Consider the following 16,487-nt stretch of genomic DNA (forward strand, 5'->3'; position numbering starts at 1 on the left):
AAAATTGAATGTAGAATCCATGTCTCCTGACTCCCAAATAGTCTTTCCATTAGACATATAAAGTATTTGTTCTTCCTATACAATGGTCCCAGGTTTTTACTAGCTCATCATTTTCTTTAACTCTAATTATGGAGATCCTGGTCTTGAGAAATGACAATGCAAAAATGGTTCCATAGTGACATAACTTTGGGACACATTGTATATCATGTGCCCCTTCTTAGATATTCAGATTGTACTTTGGGATACTAAAGGCTTTGGAAAAAAGGGGAGGAAAAGCTTATTTAACTTTCTTCAGCTCATCACATCCCAGATTTGTATGACACACAGAAGCCTTTTTGTAAAAAGAATCATTAGCCTTTGAGGAACTACTTTTCCATGAAGCACACACTAGGAAATGCTTTTGGTTGTTTTTAAGGGAAAAATAAAAGAGAATACATGAAAGTTCTCTGAAATGTAAAGTAGCAACAATGTTAATGATATTGCTGTATATGTATATCTTAGCTATTACCACAACTTGGGTTCAGTTGTTCAAGTACATTATTAAATCTTGTAAAAGTATTTAAATTATAGAGGTGCCTGGGTGGCTCAGTCGTTAAGTGTCTGCCTTTGGCTTGGGTCATGATCCTGGGGTCCTGGGATCAAGCCCTGCATCAGGCTCCCTGCTTAGTGGAAAGCCTGCTTCTCCCTCTCCCACTCACCCTGCTTGTGTTCCCTCTCTTGCTGTGTCTCTCTCTGTCTAATAAATAAATAAAATCTTTAAAAAAAAGTATTATAGGCAGCCACTCCTTATGCCCATGGGTCCTGTCCCCATGCTTTAATAAAACCACCATTTTGCACCCAAAAAAAAAAAAAAAGTATTATAAACAAACCAACTGTCCTTCCTTTGATGTCTGTTTGCTCAGCCCTACCCTTTACCTCAGAGTTTAAGGGGCCCCCTCCAATATCAGTTATGCTTTATTTTCATTTCATTATGGATTAAATGGGAATTTAAACCCAAGCACACTTTTTTCCTACAAATAATTTTCTCTTTCAAACAACCAGTTTCGAAGAAAACTGTTTTGTATACTTGATCCTGCCTGCAGTATAATTTCTGATTAATCCAGAATTCTCCTAGAGTCACAAAAATATAGAATCACCATTTTCAGAGTATCAAAGCACAATAGAACTCTGCCCTCAAAAGATTTTTTTTTCCAGAGATAAAACTTTATTTAAGGCATCAAGCAATATACTGAAAGAAGTGAGTCATGCACAAGTGATGTCCTTATTTCCATAATTGTACATTTGATACTCTCTGCCCTCTTAACAAGGGGGTGTAGTGAGCGAAGATGAGAAGCACACAGCTTTTATACATAACCATATCAATATAAGTGTTTGAGAAAGTCCTTAAATTTTGTTTTCCCTCTTTGAAAGGAATTTCGGTTTTATTTCAGAAAACCAAAACAAACTAGTTCTTCTACTGAGGATCAAATTTCTCTCCAGAGTTATTTATGAAATAATATAGCTGCCTTTCTCTTAAAAAGGATTCTTGTCTTCTGGAATTCCTTTCACCAGAGGATCCTTTCCAGAACGTTCTTCAATGTAGTTCTTTATTTCTTCAGAACATTTAGACACCTGTTGCCTCTGCAACTTCACTTCTTTGCAAAGTTGCTCAACTTCCATCTTCATCTTTTCCTTTTCTGGCAAATCTTCGATGTGAAGGGCCAGCGCTTTTGCCCCAGAACCGGGCCCGGAGACAGCTCTGGAAGTGGACCGGCTGGGAAAGCGGCACACCAGCCCTCAAAAGATTTCTAACTTTGATGTACGAGAAATTCCTTCACTAGATGAGATAATGAAAATGATTATAATTGTGCTTAGGGGAAACAGTGTAGCTTAGTATCTGGTTTGACAGTATTTCATAAGATGAGGCCTTCATTACTTTCTCCAGTGTTTTATTTTTTTTCTCCAGTGTTTTATTAGCCTCCGATCTCAAGAAAGGATATGGGTTATAAATTCATTGATCTTCATTCTCTGATCTTTGGCTGCTTACAAATACAGAATGCTGGCACTGAGAGAAACCTGAGTGAAAGAGACCTAGTTACCATTGAAGAAACCAGAGCCAAGAAAAATGAAATTAGTAGTTAATTAGGAAACATGGACCCAACCTTCCTGATTCTAATTTAGCCCTAGCTCCTTTCTGCTGCACTGCATCTTTTCCTTTTTTACCTCTCATGTGCAACCATTTGTCCATTTGCTCCTTTTTCCACATTATAGCTCTTGTATCTTTTTTTCTTGTGCTACTGCTTAGACCCTCATTAACCATTCTGAATTGTTGAAAACTTTCTTCCTTCTCCTTCCTGTACCCATTCATGCCTTTTTTCTACCCTTTAATGTGTGAAAATACCATATGGCAGAATATAAAATTATATTTTTAATATAATTTTATATATTAAATATAATATAAAATATAATATAAAATAAAAAAGTCTGTCTTTACAGACTTTACTGTTTTAGTGTGGTAGGAGAAGTAATTTCAATAATTATTACACATGGTAGAATGTGAGTGATACAAAGTTCATACAGAAATTCAGAAGAGATTAAAAGAAGATACAACCAGAAGTGATCAGGAAAAGTTTTATTGTGGAGTAGCATAATCCAGTCTATTAGTCAGGACTCTTTCTCTTACAAATGACAGAAATGAACTTAAACTGTGTTTGATAAAAAGTGGTATTGAGTCACATATTGCAGACAGCTAGAAATAGAGTGATTTTAGGCATGGCAGATCCAGGGGGTTCACACAGTATCATCAGGTCTCCTTCTTTCCCCTTAAAAGTATTTGTTGAGAGAATGAGATAACTGGAGAGGCCAATTGGGCCAAGAGGGAAATTTGAGAAGTGGGAAGGGAGGGTGAGGTGCAGAGTTTACTACTGTCTCTTCCTCTCTACTTCCTTCCCATACTCCAATCTTTCCAAATTGTAAATTGTCCCTTCTGGCTCCCATATTACAGAATACCTTATTCCTTAGTGGTTTGGAATGTTTTCTTTCAGAGAAATTATGTATTTTTTTTAATAATACTCTGTACCTGGCAACGTTGTCTCTTTCCCTGTCCCTGCTTTGCCTTCACAACCTGAAAAGCATCTTCTTTTCCATAGTTAAAATGACCTGATAGCCATTCTTTCCAAAACCATTCCTATGAGACAGAGATTAGCTATTGTGTTTTGTTTTATTTTTTCCTACCCAGTCTGGAAAAGACCAAGCTAGTCTAATGCCTCACTTTGAAAGGCATTCCAGCGTTTCAAGGGTACTCCTGTATAGATTCAGTTCCCTTTTATCTAAGCATAATTAATCCTGGAATGAATTACTTAGAATTACTTAAAAGAGATGCCAAGATTTCAGAAGATAGAGGAAAAAAATGTTTGGGGCTTTATTTTGAAAATTAAAACTAATACTAAGAAAACAAACAGTAATTTATATAATCCCTTTAAGGTCTTAAGTGAACAAAGAGTGAATTAATTACTGAGGTTTTTGGTGTATTTTTTTTCCGCAGAAAATTGGTAATATAGAAATGTCTTTTACCTTACATTTGAACCTTCTTGATTTTCTCTTTAGTTATTAACTGACTCTAACTCAGTTTAGGTTCCAATCTGTCAATGGCTTTTGTGTTTAATTAAATGGTTCTTTCACATCATTTTTAAGGACTTCATGCAATTTTGTGTCTCTTGCATGATACTCAACTTTTGATGGTTTCTTTTGTATTTGCTTTGTATAATGGGATATTTAACAAAAGACTGACCAACAACATCACTGACTCTGGCCTGAGATAGCCACACTGTCTTTGAGGGCTATTTCACTGGGATTACTTTTTTTAAGTTTTCTGGTTATTAGTGAATATTTTCATGAGGTTGCAGCATTGCAAACTGGTAACTCTAGGGACCCTTATAAAGAGGACCTTTATTTTTATTTGTTTAACCCAGTCCATTTGCTCATCATCACTTGTGTGTGTATGTTCTGTGATCAACAGTAATCCTTTCTGCTCTGCACAGTTTTATCATAGGTCAGTGGCATAAGTGGTTCTTCCTTGAATCTTCCCGTTGTTTGTGTCTAATTCTAGCCAAGTGAACGTGAACTATGCCTGTAGTGGGATGCGGCTAACTTGGTTACTAGAGAACAAAAGAATGATTTTTTAAGAGGAACTTTTGTAAACTTTACAGTTTTCCTAGATTTGTATAATCTGAGAACCACACCATGGCACATAGTTAAGAATTTGGGGCACTCTTTCAAATCATTTTTTTTTTTAAGATTTTATTTATTTATTTGACAGAGAGAGAGAACACAAGTAGGCAGAATGGCAGAGGGAGAAGTAGGCTCCCCACTGAGCAGAGAGCCCGACGTGGAGCTTGATCCCAGGACCCTGAGATCATGACCCAAGCCAAAGGCAGACACTTAACAACTGAGCCACCTAGGCACCCACTGGGGCACTCTTTCAGTTAGGGAAGGTCCTAGAGCAGCATTATCAGATCTTTCCTTCTATGTGGTATTCAGTTTTCATTGCTTATGGTTATAATGATGCCTTTATCATTTACTATCGGTTTTTTGAGTATTTTGTTAAAAACTTAAAATTCTCATAGAATGGTTGAACTGGAATGGATCTTAGAGGTGGTTCTCAGTAGTGTGTGTTGAGAAATACATGGTTATCATAAAGACTAGAAGTAGGAGGAGGTGCGAATGGTACTCCACCTACCCTTTCAAAATGAAGAGTTAGTACTAGTTTGGTTAGTGTCACAATGGTTATGCAAGTTTTAATTAGCCACTGGATGAAAGTGAATTTTTTTAAAATTTGAAAGCATATCCTTAATTGCTTTGGTTTATATTGTGGAAATATTTATTGTTTGAAGGTATTCAGATCCTTCAGTTATATAGGTTTTGTACTTGAGTTGCTGTTATTTAATAAGCCTTATGTTTTCTCTGAAGCCCTTCAAAAGATTGTTGCTTGAGTGTCAGTCTACCATTTTTATAATCTTCTTCACATGTTTCTTTTTTTTTCTTACAAAATTCAGCCTTGGAGAGAGCACAAGTGCACAGAGGGGCAGGCAGGGGGAGAGGGACAAGCAGACTTGCCATGGGACCATCATGGGACCTTCACATGGAGCTCGATCTCACAACCCTGAGATCATGACCTGAGTCGAAATCAAGAGTCCGACGCCCAACCAGCTGAGCCACCCAGGCGCCCCCAGCCTTTGCTTTTTTTTTTTTTTTAAGATTTTATTTATTTACTTGACAGAGAGAGAGAGATCACAAATAGGCAGGCAGGCAGGTGGAGGTAGAGGGAGAAGCAGGGTCTCCGCTGAGCAGGGAGCCCAATGCGGGGCTAGATCCCAGGATGCTAGGATCATGACCTGAGCTGAAGGCAGACGCTTAACCAACTGAGCCACCCAGGCACCCCCAGCCTTTGCTTTTTATAGCTCACATTTTCTGTGGCATTCATGTTGGGTTTGTTTTGTTTTTGTTATTTGGGACTTTAGGTTTTTATGAACAGTAGAACTTGCCAGTCTACCTATACTTTAAGTCTTTCTGATCTATGTATATATGTATGTGTGTGACACACACACACACCACGCTGAGTTTTAATTCTTTCTTCTTGAGAAATGTTTTTTGGCTATTGCCATATGTGTGGTATGGTGAAATATGTAACAGTCATCCTTATATTACATACTTGTTTTTCACTTTGAGAATATCTCTGGAGGACTGTCAGACTCCTCAGATGGTACGAAATTTCTAGGGAGTCACAATTAAATGGGAGCAGAGCACAAGGCCACTTTACTGTAAATTAAATTAATTTATAGTCAAATTGTATTAATTTGTTACATACTTTTCTACACTGATCCCTGAGATTAGGGGTCAAGAAACCTTTTTGCAAAAAGCCAGATAGTAAATAGTTTAGGATTTGCAGTCCAGGAGGCAAAATCAATGGTATTATGTAGGTACTTATATAACCATTTAAAAATGTAAAAAACTATTCCTCGCTCATAGGCTATAAAAAGAAGAGTTGGTGGCCTGGATTTGCTCTACAGGCTGTAGTGTGCTAATCTTGTTCTAGATAATGTAACAAAAATACTTAAACAGTAGCAACATTGTCAGTTTTTGAAGAGGTAACAAATGATATATATCTGTGTGTGTGTGTGTGTGTGTGTGAGAAATTCTGTGGAACATAACGGGTGTGTGTGTGTGTGTGTGTGTGTGTGTGTGTGTGTGTGTTTTGAATATCCAGACAAAGTGATTGGTGGTTGTGGTAGTGGTGAATATTTCTAAAATTTCTAGGGTTTTATTGCCTCTGTACAGAATGGAAGTTACTCACTAGATTAGTTGTTTTTCTCTTGTTTTTGTCTCTTCAGATAATGATACTGATAATTGACTTTTTAGGCAAATGTCAGATTTCCTTCATCTGAAATCTTGGTGTTCCCTTTGTTTTGTATAATCCAAATTTTTTTAAAAACTCCTCAAAATAGCAATATAAAATTGTAGCTGTAGTAAGTTGAACTAGCACATTAGGAGAGGAAAAGATGAAACTTAGGCAACCCAGTGGAGATGTGGCAGTGGGGCAGCTCTTTAGAGAGAGAAATCTGCAGAGAATAGCTGTGGAGAAGAGTCTGTAGAAAGAATCTGTGATGAGAGGATAGTGTGATAATGGCATAATCATCAGAAACGTGCATTGTTGCTTTAGTGAGAGTCTGTACTCTCAACCTGGGAATCTCCAGAAAAGAGTTTTTGTAAGGTAAATGTAAATTTGTTACAATTCATGTAATTTTCATGTAAAGTACCTTAATGGTTTGTGTTTGAGGAGTTTTCTGATTGGATATGCTATTCATCTTCAGTTTGCAGGCTCTCTTCTGTCTGAAAGATTTAAGAGAAAATGTAGTCCTATATTTGCTATATGATGATTTTACATACAATGAAATATGCTTCCACCAAAGAATTCTCATCTTTTTTTATTTTCCTTACATATAAGCTAAAGGTCACAGGAAACTGTGCAGTCACTTAGTGACAACATTCAGTGCAGAGAGCATTTTTACTCTTGGTATATGTATGCAGGTGCATGCACACATGCACATCTGTATGTTTAGACAAGATAGGAACATAGTAAGTATAGGTTTTTGTTTTTTTTCATTTTACAGAAAGGTTTCAGTGAGGTATCTTTTTAAAAATATAAGTATTGTGTTTGGGGTTTTTTAAAAAATATTTTTTAAAGATTTTGTTTATTTATTTGACACACAGAGAGAGAGAGAGAGAGCACAAGCAGGCAGAGGGAGAGGGAGAAGCAGGCTCCCCGCTGAGCAGGGAGCCCGATGTGGGGCTCGATCCCAGGACCTTGGGATCATGACCTGAGCTGAAGGCAGACACTTAGCCGACTGAGCCACCCAGGCGCCTCTTAAAAATATCTTTTAAACTTTATTATTTTTGTTAGCAATCTCTGTATCCAGCATGGAGCTTGAACCCGGGACGCTGAGATCAAGAGTCTCACGCTCTTCTGACTGAGCCAGCCAGGCGCCCCTATCTTTTTAGGTGTTTTACCAAGATACTAGAAGACATCTTCAGGTACTAGCATAGTAGCAGGTGTCTGCTTGTAATGTACATTTTCCCCAGAGATACAGAAGGGATATATAGAGATATCCATTCATAATTTTTATGTTGTGTGTACTCTCTCTGTTTATATCTTTCTTATAATCTCTCCCTGATTCCTTTGGTCAGCTTGCTACACTGAACAGTTTTAGGACATTGCAGCTCATCTGAACTTCCACACTGTTTTCTTTATACAATGTGCTTTTACCTTTCCAGTTTACCATGATACACTTGGAAAGGAAAACAGTGTCCCAACACATTTATGAAGGTGAATTTATATACCCATTAAAAAAAATATTGTTTCTCTACTTAACTCTACCAGTAAGGAATTTAAGGAAGTAACTGAAGACTTACTTAGGAATGTAAAATGGTATAGCTGTTATAGAAAACATTTTGTCAGTTTGTTATAAAATTAAATATGCAATTACCATACAACTCAGCAATTGTACTCTTGAACATTTATCCCAGAGAAATAAAAATTTACATGAATGTTAATAGCACCTTGTTTGGTAATAGCCAAAAACTGGAAAGAATCCACATGTCCTTCACTGGGTGAATGGTTAAATAAACTGTGATATGCTCATACCATGGAATATTATTCAGTGATAAAAAGGAGTAAATTATTAAACAGTGCAGAAATTTAAATGGATCTTGAGTGAATTAGGCTAAGTGAAAAAAAGCCACTTTCAAAAGATTACATATTGTATGATTCCATCTGTATATTACTCTTGAAATGGTAAAATTAAAGATTCAAGAACAGATAGTTGGTTACCAGGGGTTAAGGAGACAGGTAGATGTGGTTATAAAAGATAAACACGAGAGATCCTTACATGCTGATGGAACTGTTCTGTATCATGATTTGTGATGGTGAATACATAAAGCTGCACCTGTGATAAAACTGTATACAACTAAACATACACATGTGCATGCACACAACCAAAAAAAAAAAAACCTGGGGAAATCTGAATAAGATAAGTGGATTGAGTCAATGTCGATATCCTAGTTGTGATATGGCGAGATGGGGAAATATGTAAAGGGTACACAGACTCTCTCCAGTATTTCATACTTCATATAAATCTACAGTTATCTCAAAAGAAAAGTTTAACTAAAAATACATATACAAACAGAGAACTGAATATATAAATAAATTAATTGAAGGAATTCTTGAAAATGTAGAAGTGTGTAGGTTAGGGATGACAGAAGGAAGAGAAGGGCCAGAGTGTGCAGAGATTATTTTTCTAGGAACATTTCTAATGGAAATCTGTACCAAAATATTCACCCTTGGAGCCTATTAAAACACTGAAAATCCATGTATCTTTAAAGGAAGAATGTCTCTTGAACTTTTAGTTTTAGGAAACCATACCACTCTAATGATATTAGCAAGTGAGAAGAATTTTTTTTTTTTTTTTTTAGTTTTTGATGTAGTGTTCCATGATTCATTGTTTGTGCATAACACCCAGTGCTCCACGCAGAATGTGCCCTCTTTAATACCCATCACCCGTCACCCCATCCCCCTCCCCTCTAGAAACCCAGTTTGTTTCTCAGAGTCTATAGTCTCTTATGGTGAGAAGAAGAATCTTTTTGTCAACATTTGTCCTTTGCTTTGTGTGCACAGCACTGTTGTACCTTTGGGCAGTAGTGAGTGGGTGGGGAACATCACAGGCCAAAAAGCTCTATATGTGTTCTTGAGGACATCAGCAACTTGAAAGCATCTAAAAATCAAACTAATCTACATTTCAGAATTGAGTATTTACATTGAAAAATATTGGCAAGAGAGCAGTATGTAACACTTGGTGCCTGGGGTGAGAGAAAGAGAGTAAGCATGTCAGAGAAAAATACTGGAAGGTCCCAAAGTTTATTGTTTAGTGGTTAAACTTCACCTGGGGCTGATCCTTGTCACCTATTCTCCCCCAGAGATGCAACAACAAATTTTGTCTGGGCCTATCCTCACTTTTACTTGAGTGAGAAATGAGGTTTAAGGATCAGGTTGACTGCCATTTATAATCTCAATTAGATGTGAAAAATTCCTTCCCCTCGCTTAAAATGCTAATCCTACTTAGGAAACTCTTTTGCAGTTTTTAGATTTTCACTAGTCACAGGAAGCTGCTTCCACAAGAAGAGTTTGAGAATCTAGGTGAGGCTAGTCTGGTGGTGCTTGGGGTTAGGCATTTTAGGCAAACAGGTCCTTAGTGGAAGTTCTGGCTTGGAGTCGTTTGAGGTAATTGGGTAGAGAAAAGGGGAGGGTTCCTAGACATGGAGTTGAGAAAAAATATCAGTAGGCTAATTCATAACTTCCCCTGTGTTTTTAAAGTTTCTACCTAATTTGTCAAATTTTCCTAAGCTTTTAAAAAAGTCTGCTTTAAAATATGGGTGCAAAGAGCTAATAATAAATACAAACATACATGCCTCTGTGTTGTCAAAAATTCTGTCATTTGTGAAAAGTGAAAAACAAACATTGTAATTATGGATCTTTTAAAATCATAACTGATGCATTATAAATTTAAGGTTTTTTTAGAAATATTTTTTAAATGATTAGCATTAGAAATGTGGATGAGTCCTTAGGGACAGATTTTTTTGTATATGTGAAAGCTGAAGTAAAAACAAACCACCCCTTACTTAAAAAGAGGTTTAAGATGAAGTGGCTAAATCTCAAATTTCCCTTTTTGCTTCAGTGTGTCAGTTAATCTGGCTGTAGGGTATATTTATCAACTGTGAAGCCCACTGACGCGTGCAAAGCTGAGCCGAGTACAGTTTTCCCCAGTGGGTCTTCTTTCTTTGGGCATTTGTAGCTATGCTTCAGCGTATGGGGTCAGCTGGGGAAAGCTAGAAGGGCTAAGATGTCAGCTCTTATAAAGGTACTAAGATCCTGTCTTAGGAAGGGAGTGGGGCATGTGATCTTCTAAAAATTCTTATTTCTTATTTCCTATGAAGCAGTTAACTGGAAGCATGCTCAATAATGATAATTATTGTAAATAGGACCATCTGCTAAGTTCTGTGGTATTTAATGAATAATTCTGTAATTCTTTGTACTTGGCTTATGCTTTTCTCAGGTCCATAAGTATTTGTTCAGATTCTGTATTAAAAATGAGAACCTCAAAAAAAAAAGAATGTCATGCACTTAGATTAGAGACTAATATAAGAAAATTAGAGTTTTAATTTTTCTTATCTTAAGAAAGTATTTTAACTTATATTTAGTTAATTTGAATCTGTGGCCTAGGTTAACTATTAACTAATTAAACTAGTTCAGGTTATTTAACCTATTGTCAAAAGTAGTATTTTAGGTTTTTTTGAGATGAACACTGAATACTATTGTATATCACAAATAAATAGAAATGCCAAAGGTAGCTTACTTGGCTTTCTGCCTTTCTTCATAAAAACTGCTAATTTAAGGTCATGAGATTTATTTAATGTCATTAAAGATTCTTATTTAAATAATTTACACATTACCATAAATCACAGTTGTACTTATGTCAACTGTAAGGAATTCCTATTCAATGCAAATACATCTCGGGTATCTAGGAAACATTAATTTGTGAAGGAGCAAAATTAAAGAGGTTAGAATGGCCATCAAGCTGCATATAATGTACGAAGTAATATTTTAAATCAAGATCCAAATGGTCCTGATATTTCCAATAAGAAAATACGTAGATCATTCAGTGTTGTAGGAAACCGGACTACAGAAATTTGGAAAAATTAAAAATGACTCCTAAATTACCCAGCAAGTTATAAAGACATAGCTTTCTCAACATTGCATACTCATGTTAACATAACAATGTATAATATATCTGATTAGTGTCATAGTGGATTGCCTTGAAAGACAATGGTTCTAAGGGTCAGTAAAGCACACAGTGGCAAAGAGTTTATTAACATGGTCAATCTGGATTCCAAAAAAAAACAAGACTTTGTGTTCATCTCTTAAATTTTATTTTGAAGGATTCTGTTTTAAAGCACTTTATGTGTACCATAATCAGGCAGAAGGACCTTTCATTTGCCTTTGAAAGCTCTAGCAGAATACTGTCACAAATAGTGTGAAACTAGAAGACCCTGAATCTTCTTGGCTAGTATTTATAGTCTCCAATCTAATATGCATGACATTTTCTCTTTTTTTTTTTACATTCTTATTTTTTTTTAAGATTTTATTTATTTATTTGACAGAGAGACAGCGAGAGAGGGAACACAAGCAGGGGGAGTGGGAGAGGGAGAAGCAGGCTCCCCGCAGAGCAGGGAGCCCAATGCAGGGCTCGATCCCAGGACCCTGGGATCATGACCTGAGCCAAAGGCAGACGCTTAATGACTGAGCCACCCAGGCGTCCCTATGTTCTTATTTTTAATACAGAATCTAAACAAATACTTATGCACCCAAGAAACTGGAATCATCTTTTCATAGTGCCCATTACTTAATTTCTCTAGGACCAGGCTCTTAGGAATTTGATTGAAAATTTGTTTTTAATTGGGGAAAGTGAGACTCTTGTGTATAGGAAAGAAAAGAATGCAAGAGTTAGTAATGTAGCCTGCTGCCTTCTGTCCAGTTCCACAAAACCCTTTAAGAGATTCAGTCTGTCTTTATAGGTTGTTTGGGCTGGACCTAGATAGAATGGATGTGTTGGCTATTGAAAGCTAAAAATAGACTTGGTTCATCTCATACAAATGAGGAAGCTGAGATGTTAAGATTGAGGTACTTGGAATCCAGCCTCATTTTCAGAATATTCCCAACATTTATTGAGTTGTTAAGGGCAAGGGAAAAAAGAGTTGATGTGATAATAGGAGATTCAGATTGCAGTGTGTGGGTTACTGGGCTAAAATTGTCAACAGAAAGGTAGAATTTCAGTGAGTGAAGAACACATTTACATCCTGTCCCAGGTGCAGTGTGCATGGTCTTAGTCTCATGTATGGGGTCTTGAGGTGAAGGCATATTTGAATGTCATCCCTTTTCTGACTTGCTCTCATCCCATTCTAGTATTTTGGGTTTTGTTTTTAGCTTTATACAGATGAAGCTTACCTGTGGCAGAACTGGCTAGGGCTAAACTGACATGCTTCTGGTTGGCTTCTTGGAATGTCTTATTATTTCACCCTGGACATAAACATGGAGTAGCTGAATCCCAGTGAGTTTCAGGCCAAAGTCAATGAAAACATAGTGCCAACCACCTTTCTTAGGGATTTGTTGCAGGCATAAAAAAGAAATTTTGGATTCACTGGGGGATAGTGGCATGCTTATCCTTCCCTGAGACCTAAGAGAGGAAGGTAATTTATACTGAGGCCCTTGGTATATGCTTACTGAGGGAAGATGACACAGAGACAACTGATCAGCAGACCTTGGTAAGATTTCATGGTTTGCCTGTGTGACATAGAGGAATCTTGAGAAGGTGGAAATGAAGAGTTGTACTGGAAATTTTTCAGTCCAGAAACACGAATCTTCTGGCAGCTGAGGTCTCTAGCTTCCTAAGTTTGAGTAGGAAGCTTTGGGGCTCCGAATAACCTTTATGCCAAACTGGCCCTGTGGCCTGACTGTGCTTGAGTTTCCAGGTGATCTGACTTTCCAGTGATCTGACATCATAGTGCAAAGGAGCCAAGCTTCAGGTAGCTTTTTCAGGGATAGGCCCTGGATTAACCTTGTGCCTGAAGGTGGATGAGTTGGAGCAAAGAACACCAGCACTTGGAATGCCCTAAGATTTATCTGCTATTTGTGCCTGTGCATGGCCAAGCTGCAACTTGATCTCTATAACTGTTCAGATACAGAGGAGCTGCCCTAGAGTAGCTTAGATTTGCTATATGCTGGGAGTATAGCAGTTGAGATTCCATCCTTTCAGCAAGGCCTGGGTAGCCCTGATTTTCTATGGAAAACCAGTAGACAGGCAGTTCATTTTTGTGAAATTGTTTTGGTATAGCACAAATTCTAATTGTTTTTTCTGTAAGAGTTTTAATATACCACCCATCTCTTCTTATTTTATTGAGTGCCTTCTATATGTTAAATGCTGTTTGAGAATGTAGCAGATACCAAGATGAAAGAGACTATCTTCAAAAGAACTATTAAGGACTCAAGACTTTGTGCTTAATAAGCTTATAATGTAAATAAAAATAGAATATTGTGTAGACATTAAGTTCCATATTAAGCTATAGGAACACAGTGCATTTGTTCTAGGTGGGAAAAGAAAAATAAAATGTAAGCTCATTTAACTTAAACATGATTTTCAGTTTGAATGCTTTTTAAGTTTTCTGTTATGAATTTTACTTTTTCAAGACAAGAAGCTATTATAGATCTCCCTATATCATTGTCCGTTGTGCCCTATCCACAGGGGAAAGTTTAGGTTCCTTATCATGGCACTTAAGAATCTTCATTTTCTAGCTCTCACTTCATTGTTTTCATCTCCATCTCTATCAAGTACTCTTCACTCCTGGCATATCACAGCAACTCCTTATTTCTAGGACTATCATTCACTTTGCCATTTTTGCCTTTGTTTAATGCCATCGACTTTGTTCTAATCTATCAAGAATCAGTTCATATATGACCTCTCTGACTTCATATAGAGGCAGACTCTGCCTCTTTTATACTTCCTAGTACTTTGTGTGCAACTCACTGAGTTTTTTTAAATCATGTTTTATCATAGAGGGTTGGGTACACCTCTTTTTCTACTGAATTATAAATTCCCTAAGCATTTATTATTTATCTTTGTATCCATATCTTTTAGTATTTGCCTGAAACATAATAGTGGTACTTAGTAGTAAGTAGTTAAGGTGACATTTCTTGAGTGGCTTTCCCTTACCTTCCAAGAAAGGAGTACTACAGTTGAGAGACTTGATTGCTAGAAGATACAGAACAATCTTTGATAGGTAAATTTAGAGGTGAACCTGGCTATGGTCCCGACCTTGAAATAGAGTCTTGGGCTTTGGTAATGACCTTCTCAATAGGGATAGGAGACTGTAGTGAATGGGTTTAAATTTTGAGAACCATATTTAAGCCTAACAACTGAATTTATTTTTGTGATCCCTTTTTTTTTAATTTTATTATGTTAATCACCATACATTACATCATTAGTTTTTGATGTAGTGTTCCGTGATTCATTGTTTGCGTATAACACCCAGTGCTCCATTCAGTACGTGCCCTCTTTAATACCCATCACCATTGTGATCCCTTTTTGAAAGCATGTTTATCTCAGTAACATATTACTTTTTGCTGTTTGACATATGAATGTATTGCTTGATCTTTTATTTATTACTCCATCAGGAGCTTGGTACTTGAAGGGAACTGGTTATGACTGGCAGTCATCCCAAGGTGCTTTTCAGCCAGTGAAAAAATTATAGGCTATTTAACCTTCTGTAATGTTTACATAAGTAATTACGATTTTAAAGGGAGGTCATGGTGGGATGGGTGGGGCAGAAAGACTTAGCTTTTTAAACATTTTTAGGATATATGAATTTCTCACAAATTGGTTCTAGTTTGACAAAATCTCAGTGTTGATCCTTCCCCACTCTTCTTCGCAAAGAGACAATGTTCTTGGTTTCATAATATAGTTGGTTGACTTTTAAATTGTTTTATGTCTTCTGGAACCTTTATGCCTTGTGCTAGTAAGTATATACTGAGTTGAATAAATGAATGAGTAAAAGCTCTTCCTTATCAAACTCAGAACTAAAATAAGGGGAACAAAATGCAAAGAGGAACAAAAATTGCAAATTAACCTGGAGCATCTTCATTTTGCTCTGTATATATTGCATGACAGTTAAAACAATTACCAGCCAGAGTTAAATGTCTGATTGAGCTTTGGATTAGGCTGATAATACTTTGAGCTTTCAGATTTATTTCTGTAGTTTTAGAAGTAAAGATTCTTTTGGAATCCATTTACTTCATAGTGTGGGTAATGGTTTTCCACCCTTTGTTTCCCCCACCCTTTTTAAGGAAAGATTGAAGAAAGTCAAAGGTTAAAAGTTCTGTTAAAAATTACAGTTTGGTCCCTATTGATATTCACCACCTTTAATGCATTTCATTCACATATTTAAGAAATGAACTACATGAGCAAATAAATGAAACAGGTGTATTTTCTTCTAGATGTTAGCATCTGATCAAGGTAAATTAAAAATTCTATAATTTCTAAGGTTTTAAAATCAAAATATATGGTTTTATAGTTATTGTGAAATCGGCAGTGACATTGGTAGCTTATAAGCAACTGGCTGTCTTTACACACTACCATGGAATCTATTTTGAAAATATTCAGAACCTGGTGGAGATGTGGATTATACTGGAAGAAGTTGTGACCAATAGAAATGACTTAAAAGAGCAGGTCTGTAGGCAAATTCTCAGGAAAGGCTGGTCTGTCTTTGTCTGAATTTTGATTTTGTTTCTTGTTGTCTTATATTTTACCAGTGATTGGTTTGGGTTAATAAGCATAATCTGTCAGAATGGTAATGTGTTATTAAAACTTAGTGAAGTTGGATTGCTTAGTTCCTAGGAGAGAAGTTTGAATTGAGGGAGAAGGGAATTCAGTTATTTGGAGGTGTAATAGACTGTGGATGACAAATCACTGCAGGGATCTATAGTAAAGAGTTGTGCACCCAGGGCACCAGGTGAGCAGAGGGATGCTAGATGGTAGGAGAGGATTATACAGTGAGAGGCAAGAAGATAAACTCCTCCCACCTATACCCAGAAAAGAAGGGGAAAATGCCATTTTCCTTCTCACTTCAGTCCAATCACCAGGCTACTATTTACATAGGACCTTACTGTGTTGGCTTCTGTTCTGTCTGTATAACATTATCTCATTTAATCCTCAAGAAAACTTGTGAGGTGTAGGTATCCTTATGCTCATTTTACAGATGAATAAACTGAGGCACACCAAGGTTAAATATTTTATTAATACTGTTAGTAGTGATAGAGAAATATTGGTCTTCTTGACTCCCAAGCTTAT

General features: G+C 36.6%; 1 protein-coding gene and 1 pseudogene across 5 annotated transcripts in view; one reads left to right on the forward strand and one right to left on the reverse strand.

The window, feature by feature from the left end:
- Positions 1 to 16,487, forward strand: part of TCF12 (transcription factor 12) — a 373,959-nt gene that overhangs the window by 189,014 nt on the left and 168,458 nt on the right. The gene's annotated exons all lie outside the window — the stretch shown is intronic.
- On the reverse strand, positions 1,486 to 2,245 carry LOC114206433 (guanine nucleotide-binding protein G(I)/G(S)/G(O) subunit gamma-11 pseudogene; annotated as a pseudogene).

This window comes from Eumetopias jubatus, unplaced genomic scaffold (genome assembly GCF_037043125.1).
Source record: "Eumetopias jubatus isolate StellerSeaLion01/CBP00866 unplaced genomic scaffold, mEumJub1_p1.0 scaffold_7, whole genome shotgun sequence".
In the NCBI taxonomy this organism is placed as follows: domain Eukaryota; kingdom Metazoa; phylum Chordata; class Mammalia; order Carnivora; family Otariidae; genus Eumetopias; species Eumetopias jubatus.